The sequence below is a fragment of the Oncorhynchus clarkii genome, chromosome 26 (assembly GCF_045791955.1).
Source record: "Oncorhynchus clarkii lewisi isolate Uvic-CL-2024 chromosome 26, UVic_Ocla_1.0, whole genome shotgun sequence".
Lineage (NCBI taxonomy): Eukaryota > Metazoa > Chordata > Actinopteri > Salmoniformes > Salmonidae > Oncorhynchus > Oncorhynchus clarkii.
The window spans coordinates 14,609,239-14,632,167 of NC_092172.1; the positions used below are offsets into that span (position 1 = coordinate 14,609,239).

Genomic DNA, 22,929 nt, shown 5'->3' on the forward strand with positions numbered 1-22,929 from the left:
CAATCTGTCATCTGGAGTAATGATGCCCAATGACATCACTCGGTTTTATCCTATTAATCATAAATAGAAATCAAATATGATGTTGTATTTGTATAATTCTGATGCTACACTGCCAATGAAAAAAAAGGGGAGCATTTTTCTGACGGTTGTGAGAATGACTGTCTATCAGACAGTTTAGCACACAATTCACTCTAGAGAGAATGAAATATCAAAGTGAGAGACAGCTTCTTGACAAGATAAAACCAACAAAAATCTGGTCAGCAAGACAAAGATATTGCAGACATCCCCAAATTTCCCCAGGGCATTCCAATGTAACGGAATAAAGTAGAGGAGGAAAAACAGCTTGAGACACTAAATAGCTTGAAGGCTGGCTATAATACAAACTGGCCTCCTTCAGAGAACCCACTCTGGGAAGATAATTGTAAAAAGTCTCGAAATTGACTAGCGTTGGGATGGAGAAATGACCAAGCATCTGTAAGGACTTGGCACAGGACAGATGGAGAGGACAGAGACACACTATTGCACAGCCAAGATGGAGGTCAATAGGAAGCCTCCTTCCTATTGAGAGAGAGAGAGGGGGGGACTTCTGTCCATTGCAGTGGATGAGGAGGGCCAGGAATGTGTCATAATGGTAGATGAGACAGGATGCAGAGAAATGGAGAGCTCTAGGGGGGGCAGTTGGGGTGGCATTCTCTGAGTAAGACAGAAAAGGTTCATTTCACCTCCTCCTATCTGTTTGTTTAGTTGAGTGTTTGAATCAAAACATGTTTTGACAGTATGTGGCCATGAGAGCCTTCATATGTATGTGATTATTGGAACACATTATGGGAAGCAAGATTATGCTTAACTACGTAATCCTATTTATGATTAACCATATTACATGGCTATTGTATAATATGCCATGAAGAATCATACACTATATATATTTTGGCATAAATTTAGGAGGGCTTATGATGCGATCCTGGTGCTATATTCAATCAACAAAAAATTGGTTTTCAGAGTGACTGATAATGTATAATATAAGGGTGTTTTGGCCGACCATAATCATCATTGAAATGTGACAGATGTGGATGTGCTGGATGTGTTGCTACAGATTGGCTTCTAATAAACTCTGTTCCAGCCCAAACCGATATCAACAGCAACTTGTCATATAGAGAAAGGAGAAAACCTAGATAGTCCATCTTGTCATTTTGACAAAGCAGTATATAGTTCCTTGGGCCAACCATGACTGATGAGCTCCACTGTCTCTCTGTAGAGCTCTTTGCTCCGTGCTATTTAAAGGATAACCACTGTGACCGTGTTAATTCCAAATGCAAAGGCCAAAATTACAGATGAATACTAGGTAGTACCGTGTTCTGCTCGCTGTACACTCTGCTTCGTGCATGAAGTGTCCACATAGAGCTATAATAAGACAGAGAAGTAATGAATGTGTCTGGCACTTTGAAGCAGAGCAGAGCTGTGCTCTCTGCTTCTCCCTCTCTCTCACCCCTCCCTCCATTTTCTCGATCCCTAAGGGCAGGCTGATCAAGACAAATGTCGTAGTCGGCTATCATTTCAGCGCTGGGGCCCCAAAGGGCTGCAGGATCATATTTTTCTTTTTCTCTTGTTTGATGATGTGATTTTGTTTTCTTCAGAAAGAGATTTGTCTCTAATGGCTCTGTTTACCTATCGTCTCTTTCCCCTCCACCCATTCCTTCTCTACTGGGGTGAGGATGGAGTGTTTTGGGCTGCCTGTTACATCATTGAAAGTCGGGAGACTGCAGAGCTGCAGTAATGGGGCCACAGAGGTGCAACTTCTGGGCTTTGCACTGAACTCAACACATACAGTTTATAGAAGCAAAACACCGCAGGTCTATTTATGTAAACATCACTTTACAGTAATTACAGTGAGATAAGACTTGGAGGTTGAGCTGGACTACAGCCCTTAAATATTATCAGGCAGGTCGACTTGAGTGTAGGTGTCGAAAGGAAGCCAAACAAAAAGGTACAAATATTTTTTTTTTATGGGAGTGAATGCAGTATGATTAAACACCACCTAGATATGGACTCTTAATAGAGGGCCTGCATGACCAAAAAATACATTTAACTCCCCATTCATTCTATAAGACACACAGGGGGCCTCACGCAGGCCAAGCTGAAGGTAAAAGCCCAGATTGACATTCATTTTCCTGGAGCCAGAGTGTTTTAAGTTCAGCCAGTGCCTACGGTGGAATAAAGTGCTCAGTCCTGGCCTGTCGTCTCAGATTGTCTCAGTTCTACATCGTCATGACAGACGAAGGATCAAAGCTGCTTTCTCTATCTGCGGGTGTCAGCTGAGTTTTACATTTACACGGGACAAAAAACACCTCCTTAACTGGGACCGAAGGAGAATGATGTCCCCTGACAGACAGACAGACAGACAGACACCCCACCACAGGCTAACAGGAGCCCCAGGGTGCATTCCAGGCAGGCTGAGGAATGAGGCGGAGCATAGAGGGGGTCAATAAGCTGCCTCTTTCATTATGAGGCTAAACCAAAGGCCTGGCAGCTCTGGCCTTCAGAGCGGCTCAGAGCTGGTGTGATGTGAGAGGATCAGGGGACAGACAGTGGTTCAGTGGAGATCACAGGGAGGCAGGGTGGACTGGAGGATAGCCCTAGGGTGGTTGGACACTGAGGCCCAACCCTGCTGGAGGGTCTAGTATCCCCCATGGCCCAGAAGAAGAAGTCAAGGCCACACTGCAGAGAGGAAGAACAGGCAATAGACGAAAGCACGTAGAACTCATTCGGACAATAGCAGCCAGTCGACCTAAATCACATTCACAACCCAGTCTGCTGAGTTCACACCTCACCAATCAACAATCAATCAATCAACAATAAGCTGTCTGGTAATTTAAAGCTTTATTTCCTTCCATTCGTTTAGCAGTTGTGAGATCTGGGAGGACTGTGATAGGCTGGCAGTCATAATAACAACACTGAAGAAAACAAGAAGCCAGAGCAGTGTCAGAGGTCAAGGCTCAGCCAGACTAGAAGACAGACAGAGAGAAGACATGATTTCCTTTTTTCCATTTGGGGGAATAATTTAATTTAATGGCCGACTTTCCGTTTGTTTCAGACTCACACCCATTGTCACACTTCATCACGGTCAGAAAAGGTGATCAAAACCTTGCCTCCGCCTACAGCATGAAAGGGCTAGCTGCTAGAGGTAGCGCTGCCTCTCTGCCGCCTGTCCTCTGACTGTCCCCGGGTGCATATCTCACAGAAAGGGAGGACAAGGAGGAGCTCACCTCACCGGGAGAGAAAAAACTTGGCAAACTGAGATGGATGAGCACAGCTTTTTGTCCTGTCAGCATCTTTGCACTGAGCATTCTCCCCCATTTCTTGCATTTCAATGAATTGCTTTTCGGCAACCCAGCTCACATTTACTTACACAATTTGTCTGACATTATTGAACTGATTTGATGCCGTGGTCTTGAGGAAAACACAAAAATATGATGTGCATGTGGGTGCATATAAGACAGAATAGTGACTCTGCAGTTATTGGAAGAAATAATTTTCTAACCACACTTTTTTCACAGATGAACCCATAAAAGCCATCTAGAGGTGGCGGTGTTTCGTGTGTGTCTGTGCACATGTGTATGTGTATGCCTCTGTGCATGTGTGTGTGTTGTTTGTTGTGGGTGTGTGTGACTGGGCTGGGATAGGAATAAGGCCTGCATGCAGTACCATTAGCCCACTCTAAAACTCTAAGCTGTCTTTCATGCACATCAGGAAGTAGCTTGTGACCTTTCTCCTGGGATGGATGCTTGGCTCTAGGTTCCCTGCCTTTACTTCACCATTTAGCACAACACTGCTGAGAGTTTAGAATAGTGAGTTGCAGTGGGAGGTCACCTGCCCGCCTCAATGAGTTTGACTACTGATGTGATTGATCCAGACGTGAATACCAGTCCAGTAGTTCCTCCGACCCTCCCTGCAGCCTTGCACCTCAATGGTCACGTTCCCTTGAGACAGCCTGAATTAAACATGGAATGGCTGGGTTAGGGGAACAATTGTCTGGTATTGGCTGTACTGAGCTAGACCTAGTCTCCAAGTGTAGGCAAGTCACACATATTGAGACATTGTGGGCCTCTAGATTAACTTCTCACTAAGACACTAGTGTTTCACTCTGCATAAAGACTAACCTACAGACAGAGACAGAGCACTCACAATAATGAAAATGTACTTTCATCTCTGATCCGTTTCACTATAATTCAATACAATCTCTTTTAAAACATCCCTCCAGATAAATATCCAAAATGTCTGACTGTGCTATAAAAAAAATTGCTTACAAATATAAAAAAATAGGGCCATAAAGAAATTCTCAATCTTATCTAGTGTCTAGTGAAAACAAACTGTCGGCATCAGAGGTTTTGGTTTAATACTCTCACAGCTAGGAATAGTTTTCAGTGTAACACATCCATATAAATACTGATGATTTGGCCGTGCATTTAAACAGTGTGTGGGGAATCTAATCCTCAGGTAAATTGAGTGGGGTGATTTCAAATCTCATTCCAGCAAGGTTAACACGATTTTAATTTCCTTAGTCTACAGTGTACCAGAATCCGACTGTATACCCAGTATGATGGCTAATTAAGCATGTTAGCATCCTAAGCATGTTTCAGACTGAGGGAGGGAGGGAATGTGTGGCGGGGGAGTTGATAAACACTAGCCTAGTATGAGAAGAACTGGGACTGGAACCACAGTGTCTAGTCCAGTCATACCCCTGCTGGCCAGTCTATCCCCCACCTCGACCAGCCCTCCTCAGCTCCTCGCTGCTTGTCAGCTCTGCCGAGACCTCCATTAAAAACTCCTCTGACGTCTCCTGTAGCTGACAGAGACTCCATCACTTCAGCATGCCCTCCTCTCAGGAGAGACTGGCATTAAGATGTCGGAAGAGGCAGAGTGGACTATCGATTTCTCACCACTTCCATTTCGTTCCTCCTTCGGCCGTAACAGCTGAGGCAAACTTTAGGTTGCAATAATCAGTTTAACAAGTCTTGTTCTCAAAATGTTTAATTAGTTTTTCAAACAAGGGTCTGACTACAAGAGGGCAGAAGATGTGTAGGAGGGAATCGCTAGTGACAGCTATCAGCACCACTGCCGACAATCTGCCGGGCTGATCCTGTCTGATATGAGTGGATAGGCTGAGAGCAAATAGACAAGGCCGCACTGCAGAGAGGAAGAGCAGGCAGGAGAGAGAAAGGGAGACCATTTGAATGGCTACTGTCAAGTACAGCCCTAATCCTAACTCTATAGCCTCAATGTTTTACGGGAATAAACACTACCAACAGCCCCTCTGATTGGCTCTTTGGGCATGTGAGTTCTTTACCAGGATCTATTTGAAGGTGTGAGAGATAACACACGACAGAGGTGATACCCTAGGGAATATCATCATCATCACAGACTCCACTATCTGATATACACTGCTCAAAAAAATAAAGGGAACACATCCTAGATCTGAATGAATGAAATTTTCTTATTAAATACTTTTTTCTTTACATAGTTGAATGTGCTGACAACAAAATCACACAAAAATTATCAATGGAAATCAAATTTATCAACCCATGGAGGTCTGGATTTGGAGTGACACTCAAAATTAAAGTAGAAAACCACACTACAGGCTGATCCAACTTTGATGTAATGTCCTTAAAACAAGTCAAAATGAGGCTCAGTAGTGTGTGTGGCCTCCACGTGCCTGTATGACCTCCCTACAACGCCTGGGCATGCTCCTGATGAGGTGGCGGATGGTCTCCTGAGGGATCTCCTACCAGACCTGGACTAAAGCATCCGCCAATTCCTGGACAGTCTGTGGTGCAACGTGGCGTTGGTGGATGGAGCGAGACATGATGTCCCAGATGTGCTCAATTGGATTCAGGTCTGGGGAACGGGCGGGCCAGTCCATAGCATCAATGCCTTCCTCTTGCAGGAACTGCTGACACACTCCAGCCACATGAGGTCTAGCATTGTCTTGCATTAGGAGGAACCCAGGGCCAACCGCACCAGCATATGGTCTCACAAGGGGTCTGAGGATCTCATCTCAGTACCTAATGGCAGTCAGGCTACCTCTGGCGAGCACATGGAGGGCTGTGCGGCCCCCCAAAGAAATGCCACCCCACACCATGACTGACCCACCGCCAAACCGGTCATGCTGGAGGATGTTGCAGGCAGCAGAACGTTCTTCACGGCTTCTCCAGACTCTGTCACGTCTGTCACGTGCTCGGTGTGAATCTGCTTTCATCTGTGAAGAGCACAAGGCGTCAGTGGCGAATTTGCCAATCTTGGTGTTCTCTGGCAAATACCAAACGTCCTGCACGGTGTTGGGCTGTAAGCACAACCCCCACCTGTGGACGTCGGGCCCTCATACCACCCTCATGGAGTCTGTTTCTGACCGTTTGAGCAGACACATGCACATTTGTGGCCTGCTGGAGGTCATTTTGCAGGGCTCTGGCAGTGCTGCTCCTGCTCCTACTTGCACAAAGGCGGAGGTAGCGGTCCTGCTGCTGGGTTGTTGCCCTCCTACGGCCTCCTCCACGTCTCCTGATGTACTGGCCTGTCTCCTGGTAGCGCCTCCTTGCTCTGGACACTACGCTGACAGACACAGCAAACCTTCTTGCCACAGCTCGCATTGATGTGCCATCCTGGATGAGCTGCACTACCTGAGCCACTTGTGTGGGTTGTAGACGCCGTCTCATACTACCACTAGAGTGAAAGCACCGCCAGCATTCAAAAGTGACCAAAACATCAGCCAGGAAGCATAGGAACTGAGAAGTGGTCTGTGGTTACCACCTGCAGAACCACTCCTTTATTGGGGGTGTCTTGCTAATTGCCTATAATTTCCACCTGTTGTCTATTCCATTTGCACAACAGCATGTGAAATGTATTGTCAATCAGTGTTGCTTCCTAAGTGGACAGTTTGATTTCACAGAAGTGTGATTGACTTGGAGTTACATTGTGTTGTTTAAGTGTTCCCTTTATTTTTTTGAGCAGTGTAGTGAAAGGTTGATGTGTTTACCCCCCCCCCCCCCCCCCCCCCCCCCCGCCACTCAGCAATATAAACATTTGCAGACACCCACAACATTAAAGATCTTCTTGCATCCATCCTAAACCCTCAGTTGAGTGAGTTTGTTCTTTAGTATGCCTTCTCCTCTCTGCAGTATCACTAGGAGAATATATAATGACAGAATTTCTTAAAAAGACATGCCTCTGTATATCTTTGCCTAAGGCTCTCATTATAAAACAACATTTCTCATTTTGCTCTGCTGCAGTCTTTGGTGGTTACTGAAGAGATGAATATTCTCAGAGCACTCAGGAGCAGCTGGCTACGACCCTGCCACTGCTTCTGTATCAGGTCAGCTCTGGTCTCCACCAACCACACAGCTGCACATCTCTAGGAAACAGCTACATATTCTCACATTCACTATAAAAAATAGTCTTAATAAGAATGATTTAAACGCAAACATAGTGGGGCAATCGGTTGTTTCTTGTTTCCATAGAAATGCAAAGCAATGCTTTGGAGTAAAACATGCTAATTGGTGACTTCTTCTACTGCATGAGTAATTTCCTGGTCTTAAATACAGATTGTTGGGTGGGTGGTGATAATATGGATGATTTCCTAAACATAATGTAGCTGACAGGGACATAAGGTCCAAATAAGGTAGATAACAGAAGCCCCAGTTTGTCAAATTTACTTAAATTCAATTTCTATGTGCGTATGAGAGAGACAGAGAGAGAGAGACAGAGAGACAAAGAGAGAGAGACAGAGAGACAGAGAGACAGAGAGACAGAGAGACAGAGAGACAGAGAGACAGAGAGACAGAGAGACAGAGAGAGAGAGAGAGAGAGAGAGAGAGAGAGAGAGAGAGAGAGAGAGAGAGAGAGAGAGAGAGAGAGAGAGAGAGAGAGACTGCCAAGCAGTTTGGCTGTGGATGTGACTTACTGGATGGAGCCTCCTCTCCACTCAGATAGCAGAGTAAGGTGGAGGAGGTCTGTAACCTCCACTTCCACTCAGAACATTACTACACTCAAGTCTTCCTTCACTTAAAGAGCATGATGCTCCTGGTTGCTGCATTAGAAGAGACCACAGTATGAATACCAACGTCAAGCTAAATGTATTTTAACACTCTCCAACTTTAAGACTGTATGCCATGAGACTGCCCTGGATTTAAGGGCTCGGACACACCAATAACGTTTGCACTTCTAATTTGCGAAACGAGAGCGCGCCAATTTTACATCGTGCAGAATCGTGCAAAAATGTCGTAAGTTAGCTGTCCACCAGCGGGTGGTCTCTAAAACACAGCGTGCCGGACGATTGGCAGACGAACACCAGTTCAGTGTGTATGTGTTGTGCTCTTTCACTGAGTTGTAAAAGCAAACTAAGTAGAAACTGGCAACTCTTTAGTTTGCTGATGTTAGCTGGCAGGGTAACTGCTGTTGAACTTAACAGAAAAAAACATATGTTTATTCACAGTGCTGAGCTAGTATTGTAACTGACATGTAATATTAGTTAATGTTTCATCCCCTCTCAATTGAGGTGAATTAATTAGCTACGCTAGCTAGTAGCTACCACAGCCAGGTTAGCTCCAGGCTCTAGCTATCTGTCCGATATTATTACTATCTAACAGCAATTGTTTGTATGGAAATGTTTTGTAGCCTTTGTTTCAACAGAAGTAAATGAACTTGGCTAGCTTTCGCCAGTTGATGTACCGTTAGCGAGAGCTGGCCAAAAGTTGGCTAACGTTAGCTATTATTCTTTCCTGAATCACACGATGAAACCATAAGCCAAACAATGTAAGATTGATATTCTGAATGTTTTCACTGCAATGTGTGTTTTTATTAGTCAGTATTGCAATGTAACGTCACAGTCTTCACTGTTAAGGTGCACAGTAGAGGTCTGGTGGGACCAATTTCGTCATCCCGCTACCATCCGCAGCTTTTCATATCGCACTCCGCCCACACCCGCTGGCTTTCTGTCTGACTCCCACCGGCTACCGCAAGACCTGGTTCCAAACCCAACCGCAGTCCCACAATGTTATTTTAGGTGTATGTGACGCAGCTCACATGCCAGCCATGGTCCCAGCAATTTTGCTCCCTATAAGCAATATCAAATGCACAAACATAATTTAGGAAATTGTTTAAATTACCAGAGATTCTCACATGGCCCTTATAAGGCTATCTGTATTACTGGGCTATATCAACCAATGTGATAGATGTAGTTTGTAGAGAGCAGAGTAGGAGAGACTTGCACTTTCTCTTGAGCTATTTTCATAGCCTGCCTTTTAGGAGTGGAAAGATGGGTGATCAATATCTAGGCCTATTTCTAGGAAATGTATTAAAGTATTTAGGAAGTACATTTCCTTGGACAGATAACTGCCCAGTGCTTCACCGCCCAAGCATAGGCTATAGCCTACTCTATTTAATTGAGACCACACACGCACCTGATCTCGCAGGTATGGCTACTGAACTTGAAGCAGCAAGACACTTCCTATGTTTTACATAGGCCAATATAGCCTACCTTTTAGGGGGACGATTTACTGGCAGAGACAAATAAATGGGTAATCAATACTTATTGAAAATGAAACGGCGGAGCGCCTTATAGAAGCTTAACCTATGCGCGCGTTGAGCCTTTTCAATTATGATTTAAGTTTTTGATTGCACTTCGACTCACGTTAGTTGAGCGCCCTCCACTTCTATCCATTATCAATAGCCTATTTATTTACAGACACTGTAGTAAACTAAATTGACTGCAAAATGATCCTCCGCCCACGTAGTCAGCCTACTCTATCTCAATGAGACCGCACTTGATCTCTCACGCCCAACCAAGAGAGGTAGGGCTACTGATGTTGAAGCAGCGAATTGTGTGAGAATAATGCGAAAAATATGTGCTTTTAATACAATAGGTAGGCTAACGCATACAAAGCAATCTGTCAGACAACAAAAATATTTTCCTCCCAAAGTCGTCTTACTGACCGCCCACAGCATGAAAAATGCCGGCCGAGCCGCAATGATCTCTGTCGGGACCCGCAGGTCCCGGTGGCATCCCGCAGGAATGTAGCCCTCTAGTGCACAGTCAGTACACAACACTGCTCATCATGTCTTATGGTGACAGTGGTCCCAGCAGGGTCAGACAGCCAGGGAAGACCAGTCTACGGAGCTCAGGTGAATTTTGCAGTATATTAACAATATCAGTGAATGATACAAAGTTCCATCTTGAATTGATGGGTAGACCTACAGTAGCTACAGGTCAACAGCTTAAAGCTACAGTCTGGGAATAATGGTCATTTCAATTATTGAACCATTGATTCTATTCTTGGATAATATAATGTATAAACGTAGACCATGGAAATGCTTTGCCGTGCCTCATCTGAGGAGGATCAGATGGTGAAAGGGGTCTCAGCAGGGTCAGGCAGCCAGGGAAGACCAGTCTGACGGAGCTGAGGTGAATTTTTGCAGATACAGCACTTTATTATCTCTGCGCAGCAAACACTGGACAAGCCTGATGCTATTTTAAGTCAGTCTGACAAACTTTCAAAGTTGAGGTCCAAACTATACCATGGGTTGGTAGAGGCTTTTCCCGATGACACAAAACATGTAAAACAAAAATGTGAGAAAGACCTGGTAGAAGCTATTGATGATGATGAATGGATACATATATGTTAGAATGCCCCGTCATGTTCATATCATCTCAGAATTAAATTACAGCAGTTTAAGTGAAACTGAATAACATGCACTCAGAAATGTCATTCCTCTGCTGGAGGTGTAAAACACAAAAGGGGACATATTTGCATATGTTGTGTTCTTGTGAAGGCTGGCCTAATTCTGGCAAAGAGTATGTACTTTTATTTCAGCATGTCTACAGATTCCACCTTTCTCCCTGTTTTTGTTTGCTTGTAAATGTTGATACTGGTGGCTGTTATCTGAAGAAACTGTGTAACGAAGCTGTGTAGCTCAGTTAGTAGAGCATGGGGCTTGCAACGCCAGGGTTGTGGGTTTGATTCCCACGGGGGACCAGTATAAAAAAATAAAGTATGAAAATGTATACACTCATTACTGTAAGTCACTCTGGACAAGAGCATCTGTAAAATGTGAAACATTTATAGTGGCTAAGAAATGTATTGCCATTCATTGGAAGGTTGGTTATCCTCACACAATGTCAAGTTATCTACCATTTCATTTATTACAAGATTACGGGTATAATGGGCAACTTTCATAAGGTCTGGATGCCTTATATGGAATACAATCTGACTAATGTATTGTATTGAAAACATGCCCACGTCTGGAGAGATACCTATTGAGGCTATCGCTGGCTGCGCAGTCCTGGCCCTGGGGGTCTGCTGTCCTGGGGGTTGTCACTGGCCTTGCCTAGGAACAGGATGAGGTGACCCGGCTATATTGTTTGCAAGTGGGGTGTATTAGATTGTACTATTAGGCCCATGACATTAATTATATGGAGGATTTGCTGTTTCTGTTTGTTAATGTATATTTGAGGTGTATGCGTTTTTTTTGTTGTTTCCAAACCTTTCTCTTGGGAATTAAACAAAAATGAAGGTGGGAACTGGGAAGGAAATTATGTTGTGAGAGAGTTGAGGGCCGGGCGTGCAGGCAGCTCGGGCTGGCTGAAATTTGATATAGAGGATGTCATAATAAAGACAATCAAAAGTCTTAGTTTTGCTATTCTAGTGGTTATAGGTGCAACACAATATGTATTATTGAATTACCTTTGATCTAGTTCAGTCTTATTTATAATTTAAACATATTTAATAATGATATTTTACCTAGCTTGATGACTGTGGGCATTTTTGCTTACTTTTTGTTCTAAATAGTGACGGCATATTGGATTGTGTAAAAATGCAGGAAATTAGCTTTAGATGCTCTAAAAAAATTATGGGGGAGGCCAGGTTATGTCTCCCCCACTTCTAAAACCATACCCTCAGGTATTTTGAATAAAAAGGAAATGTTTCCATGTCCAAGTTAGTATAGCGTAGCCATACTATAACTATCACTGCCTCAGTCTCAAGCAATATCATGGTTGCAGACGCACGAAATTAGGCATTTGTCTCCTGAAGGTAGAAGTGTATCACCACTGCAGCCAGAACTTTCACCAAGACTACACTGAGTGTCCAAAACATTAAGGACACCTGCTCTTTCCATGACAAATACTTGAACACAGGTGAAAGTTATGATCCCTTATTGATGTCACTTGTTAAATCCACTTCAATCAGTGTAGATGAAGGGGAGGAGACCGGTTAAAGAATACTTTTTTAGCCTTCAAACAATTGACATGGATTGTGTATGAGTGCCATTCAGAGGGTGAATGGGCAAGACAAAAGTTTGAAGTGCGTTTGAACGGGGTATGGTAGTAGGTGCCAGGTGCACCGGTTTGTGTCAAGAACTGCAATACTGCTTTTTCCTCCCCATGTGTATCAAGAATGGACCACCACCCAAAGCACATTCAGCTACTTGACACAACTGTGGGAAGTATTGGATATCAACATGGGACAGCATCCCTGTGGAAAGCTTTCGACGCCTTGTAGAGTCCATGCCCAAAAGGGGGGGATGCAACTCAATATTAGGAAGGTGTTCCTAATATTTAGTATACTCAGTATATGTGGCCATAATGTTGTATGTGCTTCTATTGGCTGCTGTGATATACTGAACAGAGAAGGCCTCAGTCTTTACCCAGAAGTAATTTAGCTGGTGTGAACCTGGGGCCCTATAGGGGACTCTAATCCTCTGACCTTCTTAGTGTGCTCCATTCACTACCAGTCATTTATCTCATCCCCATCTCTAAATCCAGCCAGCCAGCCAGCAAGCCAGCCAGCCAGCCAGCCAGCCAGCCAGCCAGCCAGCCAGCTAGCCAGCCAGCCAGCCAGGAGTCTAACAGAAGGCATAGACTTTGGCTAAAGCGCAAAGGACTTGACTTGGTTAGCATTTAGCTTAGTTGGCATAGGGATCAGATATACACTGGTGGCTCTGGAAAGTCTATCAGGAAATTGTCATGGTCTCTGTGTCTAATGTAGGATCATGCTGGAGCAGCAGTTTGAAATTCAAACAAAGTTGTATTAGTCCTTAAGCCTTGGGTTGGTTACATACCATATGTTTTGTTACCATAGATATTAAACTATATTATTATGGATTTCAATATCATTTCACTAGAATCGCTTTAATTTTATCTTGCTATTTCTCTCAAAGCCATTTCTGCTACGGATGCCCGCGGTAATGTTTTTAAGGCAAACATAATGGAATTGCATCTTATTTGATAACGAGGGACGTCTACCGTACACGGTTGAGGCCCCAAATAACCACAGACCGAACAGAGCCATTGGAGGCGACAGTAACAGTAACAACGGCATCAGAAACCTTCACTACAGCTTTGCTGCTCATCCCCCAGCAGTACAGCAAGTGGCTGGAAGTAGGCAGACACATACATTATAGATATGACAGGCAGTTTAAGTCTGGGTCACTGAGATGTCTTGTGGCGTTGACAGAGAGTTGCACTTACTGCAGACACATCCCCCCCCCCCCCCCCCCGTCTGATGAAATTAAACACAGTTGACGAAATTAACTATGTGAAAGGATGGATTGAGTTAATTTCCCTTTGGACAGTTTGTCTGTTAATGTGACCTGAAGGAGATCCTGGCCCTCACAGCTTCCCTCTATCCACACTAGTCACATTTGGCTATGTCAAAGATGGCTGCCATGTTCTAATCAATGCTTTCATCACAAATGTACGAGCATAATATTCAGTTCCGAGAGTTAAAGGGCTGTGATGACACTGTCCCTGCAGATGAAGGCAGATGACTCAGTCTGACTGCAGTACTAAATGTTGAGTCATTTCAGTCACATTTACAGACAGTAAACAAACTCTTTTGAGTGGTTTAAGTCCATGCTGCAGGGAGGGAAGTACGAAGAGTCCTGGGCCAGTAACACACCTCTACAGGGAGACGGCCACACTAGCTCCATGCTTAACTTTCATTAATTTCACACCTTGTAATCAATTACTGGTCTCTAGAGCTATCAGTGAAGCAAGCTACCTTTTCCAGGAACGAGCCCAAGTCTCTCAGCGCCTCCTAATTGAAAAGACATATCACCGTTAGACAATACTCTTTGTGTATGGGCGGCCATTGATATTAACTGTTTCAAGGCACCAGAACGAAGCGATTTACTGAGGTTGCAAACACCTTTTGTGGGACAACAATGCATGGTCTTATCTGGTTTAAGAGAGTTTAAGCATAAAAGAAATGGATATGAATAATTAAACGACCAAGCCTTTGAAGGTATGCTCAACCGTTTCGTCTGGGCTACTCTCCGCCCAATGTCTCTCAAAAGGCTGCACCTAATATGATTTGAAATCGTAAAGCAGAGGCTGACGCCAGGCCTCCAGAAACCAATCCCTCTTACAGGATAAAACAGCAACTGTGTGAAATGTACACTGCAGGCCCCTTGGCTCAACCCCACTGATTTCCAGTCCCCCCTCACTGTGACTCTGGGAGGGAAAATAAAAAATGAGCTTGATCAGTGACAAAATGGGGCTTTTGCTCTTTTACTGCAGCCATAAATATAATCTGTCTTGAAGAAGAAAGAAAGCAGGAGAGGAGTGCAGGTCTTAAAGAGACAGGTTCCCTTCAGGCTCTGGGCAGGCATAAAGATGTCACAGTAGTCCACAGTGTGGAAAGGAGAGGAGAGGAGGCCAGGACGTCCCCGATGCCATGACATGGTGGCCTGGGACTGGGGCCGTGGACACTTATAGAGTCATGTACTGGTGATGGCTCCCCTGTGGTGAGGGGGAGGACAGGACAGGACCACACAGCAGGCCCAAGCCCACACACGCACACAGACTACCAGACAGTCACTCACAGTAGAGGTGTTCAGGCCGCAACGCTCCAACATTGTATTTTCAACTGCAGACATAAAATACATTTTGACATTCAGCCATCGCAAAGACCTTTTATGCCAAAAGGAGACAGTGAAGACGACAACAGGAACAGGAAGGCATAAATCCCCAACACAATGAGAGGGAGCTCATTTTATCTCTGTGATTGTTGAGATGCTATAAGAGCAATGCAGTGAGCAGGAACTGGCCCGGCCCTAATCCCTCATTCAACCCAACAATCCCTCAGAGCTGCAAACGGCAAGACTGAGAGCATGCCAAATAATACTGTGAATCCATAATACAGGGATAAAACGTCCCCATGTTGAAGGCAAGGGAGGGAGGAAAACATTCAAACAACTTAACAACTCAACATAGCAGTGACAGGAGGAAGTGGCCCCTGTTCAGAATCCTGAGAGGAAATAATGTGCTTACAAAGACTGCCATTGGCCTACCTGAATTTGTTTTAGACTGCTCCCTCCATTACTCCATCTCTCTATTTGGTTGCTGTTGTGCTAGGGGGTTGTCATAAGATAGTGTGTATTCAGGGAGGGATGTAAAGACAGAGAGAGACAGAGAGAGAGACAGGGAGAGAGACAGGGAGAGAGAGACAGAGAGAGACAGGGAGAGAGACAGAGAGAGAGACAGAGAGAGAGACAGAGATAGACAGAGAGAGACAGGGAGAGAGACAGAGAGAGAGACAGAGAGAGACAGAGAGAGACAGAGAGTGGGAGAGAGAGCGACAGAGAGAGAGAGAGAGAGAGAGAGACCTAACCTATCCTAACCTCCTGCCCAATGTATGACCATATTAGAGAGACATATTTCCCTCAGATTACACAGACCCACAAAGAATTCAAAAACAAATCCAAATTTGAAAAACTCCCATATCTACTGGGTGAAATTCCACAGTGTGCCATCACAGCAGCAAGATTTGTGACCTGTTGCCACGAGAAAAGGGCAACCAGTGAAGAACACACACCATTGTAAATACAACCCATATTTATGCTTATTTATTTTATCTTGTGTCCTTTAACCATTTGTACATTGTTAAAACACTATATATATATATATAATATGACATTTGTAATGTCTTTACTGTTTTGAAACCTCTGTATGTGTAATGTTTACTGTTAATTTTTGTTGTTTTTCACTTTATATATTCACTTTGTATGTTGTCTACCTCACTTGCTTTGGCAATGTTAACACATGTTTACCATGCCAAAAAAGCCCTTGAATTGAATTGAATTGAGAGAGAGAGAGAGACAGAGACAGACAGAGAGAGACAGAGAGAGAGACAGAGACAGACAGAGACAGACAGAGAGAGACTGGGAGAGAGACAGAGAGAGAGACAGAGAGAGAGACAGAGACAGACAGAGAGAGACAGAGAGTGGGAGAGAGAGCAATAGAGAGAGAGACAGAGACAGACAGAGACAGACAGAGAGAGACAGAGTGGGAGAGAGAGCGACAGAGAGAGAGAGAGAGAAAAAGACCCGTCTGTGCGTTTGGACAATAATTAATACAGTGTTCCATCAGGGGAACTGCCTGCTCGCTTCTCTGCTGACAACGCTTTCATTTATACTGCTGTTTTCCTCTTTTTCCAAAGGCTTCGTTAATTGTATTTAAAGTAGCCCTGTAAAAAAGTTGAGTAGAGAACAACACTGCCATGTTTTGTTTTTAGCTTGCTTTCGTTTGCTTACTTGTTTTTTTAGGCTTGCGTAAGCTCTGCGAGCAGGGCACTGGCAGGTACCAATTTAGAAGGCAACACATGTCAGGAACAAGCACCCAGAACAGATAATAACACAGTCAGGGAAAAAGGGAAGAGGCTAGCACAAACGTAATGAAGGAAAAACACAGCAAAGCTTTATACGGTCTGCTCCAAATGGAATATATACTGTATAACTATTTTTTTAACCTTTATTTAACTAGGCAAGTCAGTTAAGAACAAAGTCTTGGCGGCCTACCTCGGCGAATTGTTCATCGCCCTATGGGACTCCCAATCACAGACGCATGTGATACAGCCAGGATTTGAACCAGGGACTGTAGTGACGCCTCTTACACTGAGAAGCAGTGCCCTAGACCGCTGCGCCACTCAGGAGTCCTGAAAAGACTGTGCTAGGACTGCCCATTAGCACCTCTGTCTCTTCTGCCTATAAAGAGTCATGTTGGAGTGTGCATGGAGCTATTGAGGCGTGGATGTGAATGGGAAAGGGAGCGAGATGGAGAAAATGTGTGTGTTTGAGAGAGGGGAAGAGAGAGAAACAGGGAGAGAGAGAACGTGAAAGAGAGAAAAACAGGGAGAGACAAACAGGGAGAGAGAGAGATAGAGAGAGGGGGGTAGATAGAGAGGGAGAGGCTGAGAGAGAGAGAAAAACATGGAGAGAGAGAGAGAGGGAGAGAGAGAGATAAACAGTGAGAGAGGGGGAAACATGGAGAGAGCGATGTACTGTAATTCTGGTGGAGTGAGTTGGCCCTTTCGGAGCAGGGGATGAGGCCTCCCATGAAGTTGATGGAGCAAAGCAGATTGGACGAGCTCAGCAGCACAGCTTGGGCGATCTCCCTATGTCACCCTCTCTTCCTCTGTCTCCCTCACTTCATCCATTTACAATACCTTACATTTGAGTCATTTAGCAGACTTTCTTATGCAGAGCAACATAGAGTAAGTGCAGTTATCTTAAGATAGCTAGGTGGGACAGCCACATATCTCAGTCATAGTAAGTTTTTAAAAATCTCAATAAAGTAGCTATCAGCTAGTAGGGGGGAAAGGTCAAGTTGAGATTGTTAGTCCCTCCCTCCCTGTCAGTGCCGCCATCTCCCTGCCTGCCTGTCAGGCCCTGGTGCCACAGCTCAGAGATTAGCAAACACTCTCTGCTCTCATCTCCATCTCACTCTCTGTCATCAGCCCAACCCTCACTCCCCCTCTCCCTCTGTCCTCTCTATCTCGATCTTATCCTGCTGCTGGGAGCTGCGAGTGCTGTGCCAGCAGTGGAGTCGGGCGGAGAGACAATGGTGCTCTCATCCGCTGAGCAGAGAGACAGAGGGCCTGGGCAGTGACAGGCCTAAAGCCCCCACCGCCACCACAGCCATCTCTCATCTCTCATCTCCCACAGTAGAGATCTAAAGCTCTGCAGCTGTAAAAATGATATTAGACAGACAGCATGTCCATAAAGCTCAAAGGGCATTATTATATTTTGAGGATAGCAAAGTGACCGAGAGGTTGGGCAGGGGGGGGGGGGGGGGGGGGGGGGGGCAGAGGTGGTATTTAGTCTGAGACTGAGCTGCTCAAACTGCCTCTGCTGCTTTCAGCCAGGAGGATGGCAGTATAGCCAAGCAGGCTGGGGAGGCAGGGGAGGCAAAGGAGGGAGAGGAGGCTGAGGAGGGAGAGGAGGCTGAGGAGGGACAGGAGGCTGAGGAGGGAGAGAGGTTGAGGAGGCTGAGGAGGGAGAGAGGAGGCTGAGGAGGGAGAGAGGAGGCTGAGGAGTGACAGGAGGCTGAGGAGGGAGAGAGGGGAGGTTGAGGAGGCTGAGGAGGGAGAGAGGAGGCTGAGGAGGGAGAGAGGAGGCTGAGGAGGGAGAGAGGAGGGAGAGGAGGCTGAGGGAGATGGGGCTGAGGAGGGACAGGAGGCTGAGGAGGGAGAGAGGAGGTTGAGGAGGGAGAGGAGGCTGAGGAGGGAGAGAGGAGGCTGAGGAGGGAGAGAGGAGGCTGAGGAGGGAGATGGGGCTGAGGAGGAGGGAGAGGATGCTGAGGAGGGAGAGGAGGCTGAGGAGGGAGAGTGGAGGGAGAGGAGACTGAGGAGGGAGATGAGGCTGAGGAGGCAGAGAGGAGGCTGAGGAGGCAGAGAGGAGGCTGAGGAGGGAGAGAGGAGGCTGAGGAGGGAGAGAGGAGGGAGAGGAGGCTGAGGAGGGAGAGAGGAGGTTGAGGCAACCTGCCTGGGTTCAAACAAGGGCTGCTGCAGCTGCTGCCTCTTGTAATCGTCCTTGGACACTGGATGCCAGGCATCTCTTTGTGTCTGTTCCAAGTTGGATCCTACTGTATCCTGTTGCTACATCCATCAATATCCTACTACCAACACACATTGTTGTCTCTCTCCCACCAGCTGTTGAACCAACACATGATACGGTCATTTAGGGCTCAAGCCTGACATGACCTCTTCTAACCTGCACTGAGATATTTCAGTTGTAAATGGCAGTATTGTGTATGTAGTATTTCGCCAGGCAGGTGTTGTGGGGGGGGGGGGGGGGGGCAGAGGTGGTATTTAGTCTGAGACTGAGCTGCTCAAACTGCCTCTGCTGCTTTCAGCCAGGAGGATGGCAGTATAGCCAAGCAGGCTGGGGAGGCAGGGGAGGCAAAGGAGGGAGAGGAGGCTGAGGAGGGAGAGGAGGCTGAGGAGGGACAGGAGGCTGAGGAGGGAGAGAGGTTGAGGAGGCTGAGGAGGGAGAGAGGAGGCTGAGGAGGGAGAGAGGAGGCTGAGGAGTGACAGGAGGCTGAGGAGGGAGAGAGGGGAGGTTGAGGAGGCTGAGGAGGGAGAGAGGAGGCTGAGGAAGGAGAGAGGAGGCTGAGGAGGGAGAGAGGAGGGAGAGGAGGCTGAGGGAGATGGGGCTGAGGAGGGACAGGAGGCTGAGGAGGGAGAGAGGAGGTTGAGGAGGGAGAGGAGGCTGAGGAGGGAGAGAGGAGGCTGAGGAGGGAGAGAGGAGGCTGAGGAGGGAGATGGGGCTGAGGAGGAGGGAGAGGATGCTGAGGAGGGAGAGGAGGCTGAGGAGGGAGAGTGGAGGGAGAGGAGACTGAGGAGGGAGATGAGGCTGAGGAGGCAGAGAGGAGGCTGAGGAGGCAGAGAGGAGGCTGAGGAGGGAGAGAGGAGGCTGAGGAGGGAGAGAGGAGGGAGAGGAGGCTGAGGAGGGAGAGAGGAGGTTGAGGCAACCTGCCTGGGTTCAAACAAGGGCTGCTGCAGCTGCTGCCTCTTGTAATCGTCCTTGGACACTGGATGCCAGGCATCTCTTTGTGTCTGTTCCAAGTTGGATCCTACTGTATCCTGTTGCTACATCCATCAATATCCTACTACCAACACACATTGTTGTCTCTCTCCCACCAGCTGTTGAACCAACACATGATACGGTCATTTAGGGCTCAAGCCTGACATGACCTCTTCTAACCTGCACTGAGATATTTCAGTTGTAAATGGCAGTATTGTGTATGTAGTATTTCGCCAGGCAGGTGTTGTGGGGGGGGGGGGGGGCAGAGGTGGTATTTAGTCTGAGACTGAGCTGCTCAAACTGCCTCTGCTGCTTTCAGCCAGGAGGATGGTAGTATAGCCAAGCAGGCTGGGGAGGCAGAGGAGGCAAAGGAGGGAGAGGAGGTTGAGGAGGGAGAGGAGGCTGAGGAGGGACAGGAGGCTGAGGAGGGAGAGAGGAGGTTGAGGAGGGAGAGAGGAGGCTGAGGAGGGAGAGAGGAGGCTGAGGAGTGACAGGAGGCTGAGGAGTGACAGGAGGCTGAGGAGGGAGAGAGGGGAGGTTGAGGAGGCTGAGGGAGAGAGGAGGCTGAGGAGGGAGAGAGGAGGGAGAGGAGGCTGAGGAGGGAGAGAGGAGGTTGAGGAGGGAGAGGATGCTGAGGAGGGAGAGGAGGCTGAGGAGGGAGAGGAGGCTGAGGAGGGAGAGGAGGCTGAGGAGGGAGAGAGGAGGGAGAGGAGGCTGAGGAGGGAGATGAGGCTGAGGAGGCAGAGAGGAGGTTGAGGAGGCAGAGAGGAGGTTGAGGAGGCTGAGGAAGGAGATGAGGTCGAGGGGGCTGAGGAGGCAGAGAGGAGGCTGAGGAGGGAGGCAACATGCCTGGGTTCATACAAGGGCTGCTGCAGCTGCTGCCTCTTGTCATCGTCCTTGGACGCTGGATGCCAGGCATCTCTTTGTGTCTGTTCCAAGTTGGATCCTACTGTATCCTGTTGCTACATCCATCAATATCCTACTACCAACACACATTGTTGTCTCTCTCCCAACAGCTGTTGAACCAACACATGATACGGTCATTTAGGGCTCAAGCCTGACATGACCTCTTCTAACCTGCACTGAGATATTTCAGTTGTAAATGGCAGTATTGTGTATGTAGTATTTCGCCAGGCAGGTGTTGTGTCATGGGGGAGGTACTACTATTAACAGTGGTGCTAATGATGATGGCGTGGTTCACAAGCATAACTTCTTAACCCTTACCGTCTCAACACATGGCTTCACACGCGCCCCACACACTGTTCGGTGCAGTTAGGGGTTCATTTTCTCCAAATTAACCTTGTCAAACTATTTCTTTTCCCAGGGGAGAGTTGTATTACTATTGTAATTTTCAATCAGAGATTGAGGAAAGTGTGACATTTTTATGTGCTTATTCTCTCTCCCCACTCTCTCTCCCTCTCTCCTTCTCTCCCTCTCCCCTATTGGGTGGGGAATAGTCCATTTGGAATCTTAAGCAGATTTCACCCCTCCCTATAATAGGATTCTCAGTCTGGTGTGTGGTGGGTGCAGTGCTGTGATCATCCAGTATATTTACTATATAAACTCTGCTGGGCACACACTCAGAACAGTTCTGCTAGGTCAAAATTAATTACAGAAGTTGTTAAGCATACAGCAGCTGTTGTAAACAAATGCAAATACATTTTCATATCAAACAAGCCCCTTGTATCTCGGCACACAAAAATAAATCTGCCACTTGTTTACTAACAAGTTAGGCCATCATCAAGCAGTGCTGGTTAGAGTAAGATAAATTAATATTCTCCAACTAGCCCCAGAGCGCTCAGATCCTGGCCACACATGGCTTTAATCAACAGCTTTGCAGCTTTGTCTCTTGGTTTGTTCCATCCTTTCTCTCTCTCTCTCTCTCTCTCTCTCTCTCCATCGCTCAATCTCTCAATCTCTCTCTCATCCCTGAGCCTCTCTTTCTTCTTGGCCGGTCTATTCTCTTTCATAGGTTGCCTCCGTTATTCTCCGTAGCCTAGCCTGGTTTTTCTCTAGGACAGCTTCAGAGCGTGGGTAATTCCTTTATTTCCACCGAGCTGAACAGATCACTTTTCGTTATCAGCGGTTTTCTGCGCTCGGCACAAACTGTCTCTCTGTGGAGAACAAAGGCTTTCCACTAGTCTAACAGAACAGGTGTTCTGCTGGGTTTCGGGTTGGATGAGGAACAACTGCTCAGTCTGAGAGGAACTCTTCCTTGACACACAGACTGACGAAGATCACAACCATACCTAGTTCTCAATCCTTTCATACTGCTTCAGATCATCAGTCCTATGTCCATTTCCTCCTCTCCTCTGTCAGGATTCACCTCTATCTTCCCCATCACCTCTACAGATCTGGACCACTGAAATAACTCTAAGATGTGAAACAGTTAACCGCCTGAGGCAACGTCTAGAATGCCTTTGAGAGGCACCTAATCAGCCTTACGTTCTCTATAAAACAGAGAGAGCATATCTATGCATATAAACGTATCTATGTCCTTTACTAAAACCACAAGATGCAATAGTCTCTAGTAGTTCCACTTTTCTAAAGTCTACTGCAACATGTGAACAGTAATCGTACTGTGGGCTTAACAGCAACACTTGTTCATTCCTTCATGTCATGTCTCTTCCTACTGTGGATTTAGCAACATTGTAATACACCGGAGGTCTTGTCATGACTGTAGAGTGTGGAGCTGTGGAATAGGCCATCGGGCTCAGGGCCCTCCCGGCCCCAGCAGCACGGAAACAGCAGTCATTTCCCAGCCCAGCGGAGCAGCACTCACTGACCTGACCTAACACACACACACACACACACACACACACACACACACACACACACACACACACACACACACACACACACACACACACACACACACACACACACACACACACACACACACACACACACACACACACACACACACACACACACACACACACACACACACACTGACCCGGGCGTAGGGTGACCTCCCCCTCCCTAGCTCTGCTCCAGCAGGTCCCGGCCACCAGTTCTTATTTATGAGCCATTTCACACAGCCCTGCTCCCATTAGAGAGCCAGTCTTGGCCAGTCTTGGC

General features: G+C 46.6%; 1 protein-coding gene across 2 annotated transcripts in view; it reads right to left on the reverse strand.

Moving 5' to 3' along the window:
• The window catches only part of LOC139384936 (CD276 antigen-like), an 81,244-nt gene that overhangs the window by 29,833 nt on the left and 28,482 nt on the right, over nucleotides 1-22,929 (reverse strand). The gene's annotated exons all lie outside the window — the stretch shown is intronic.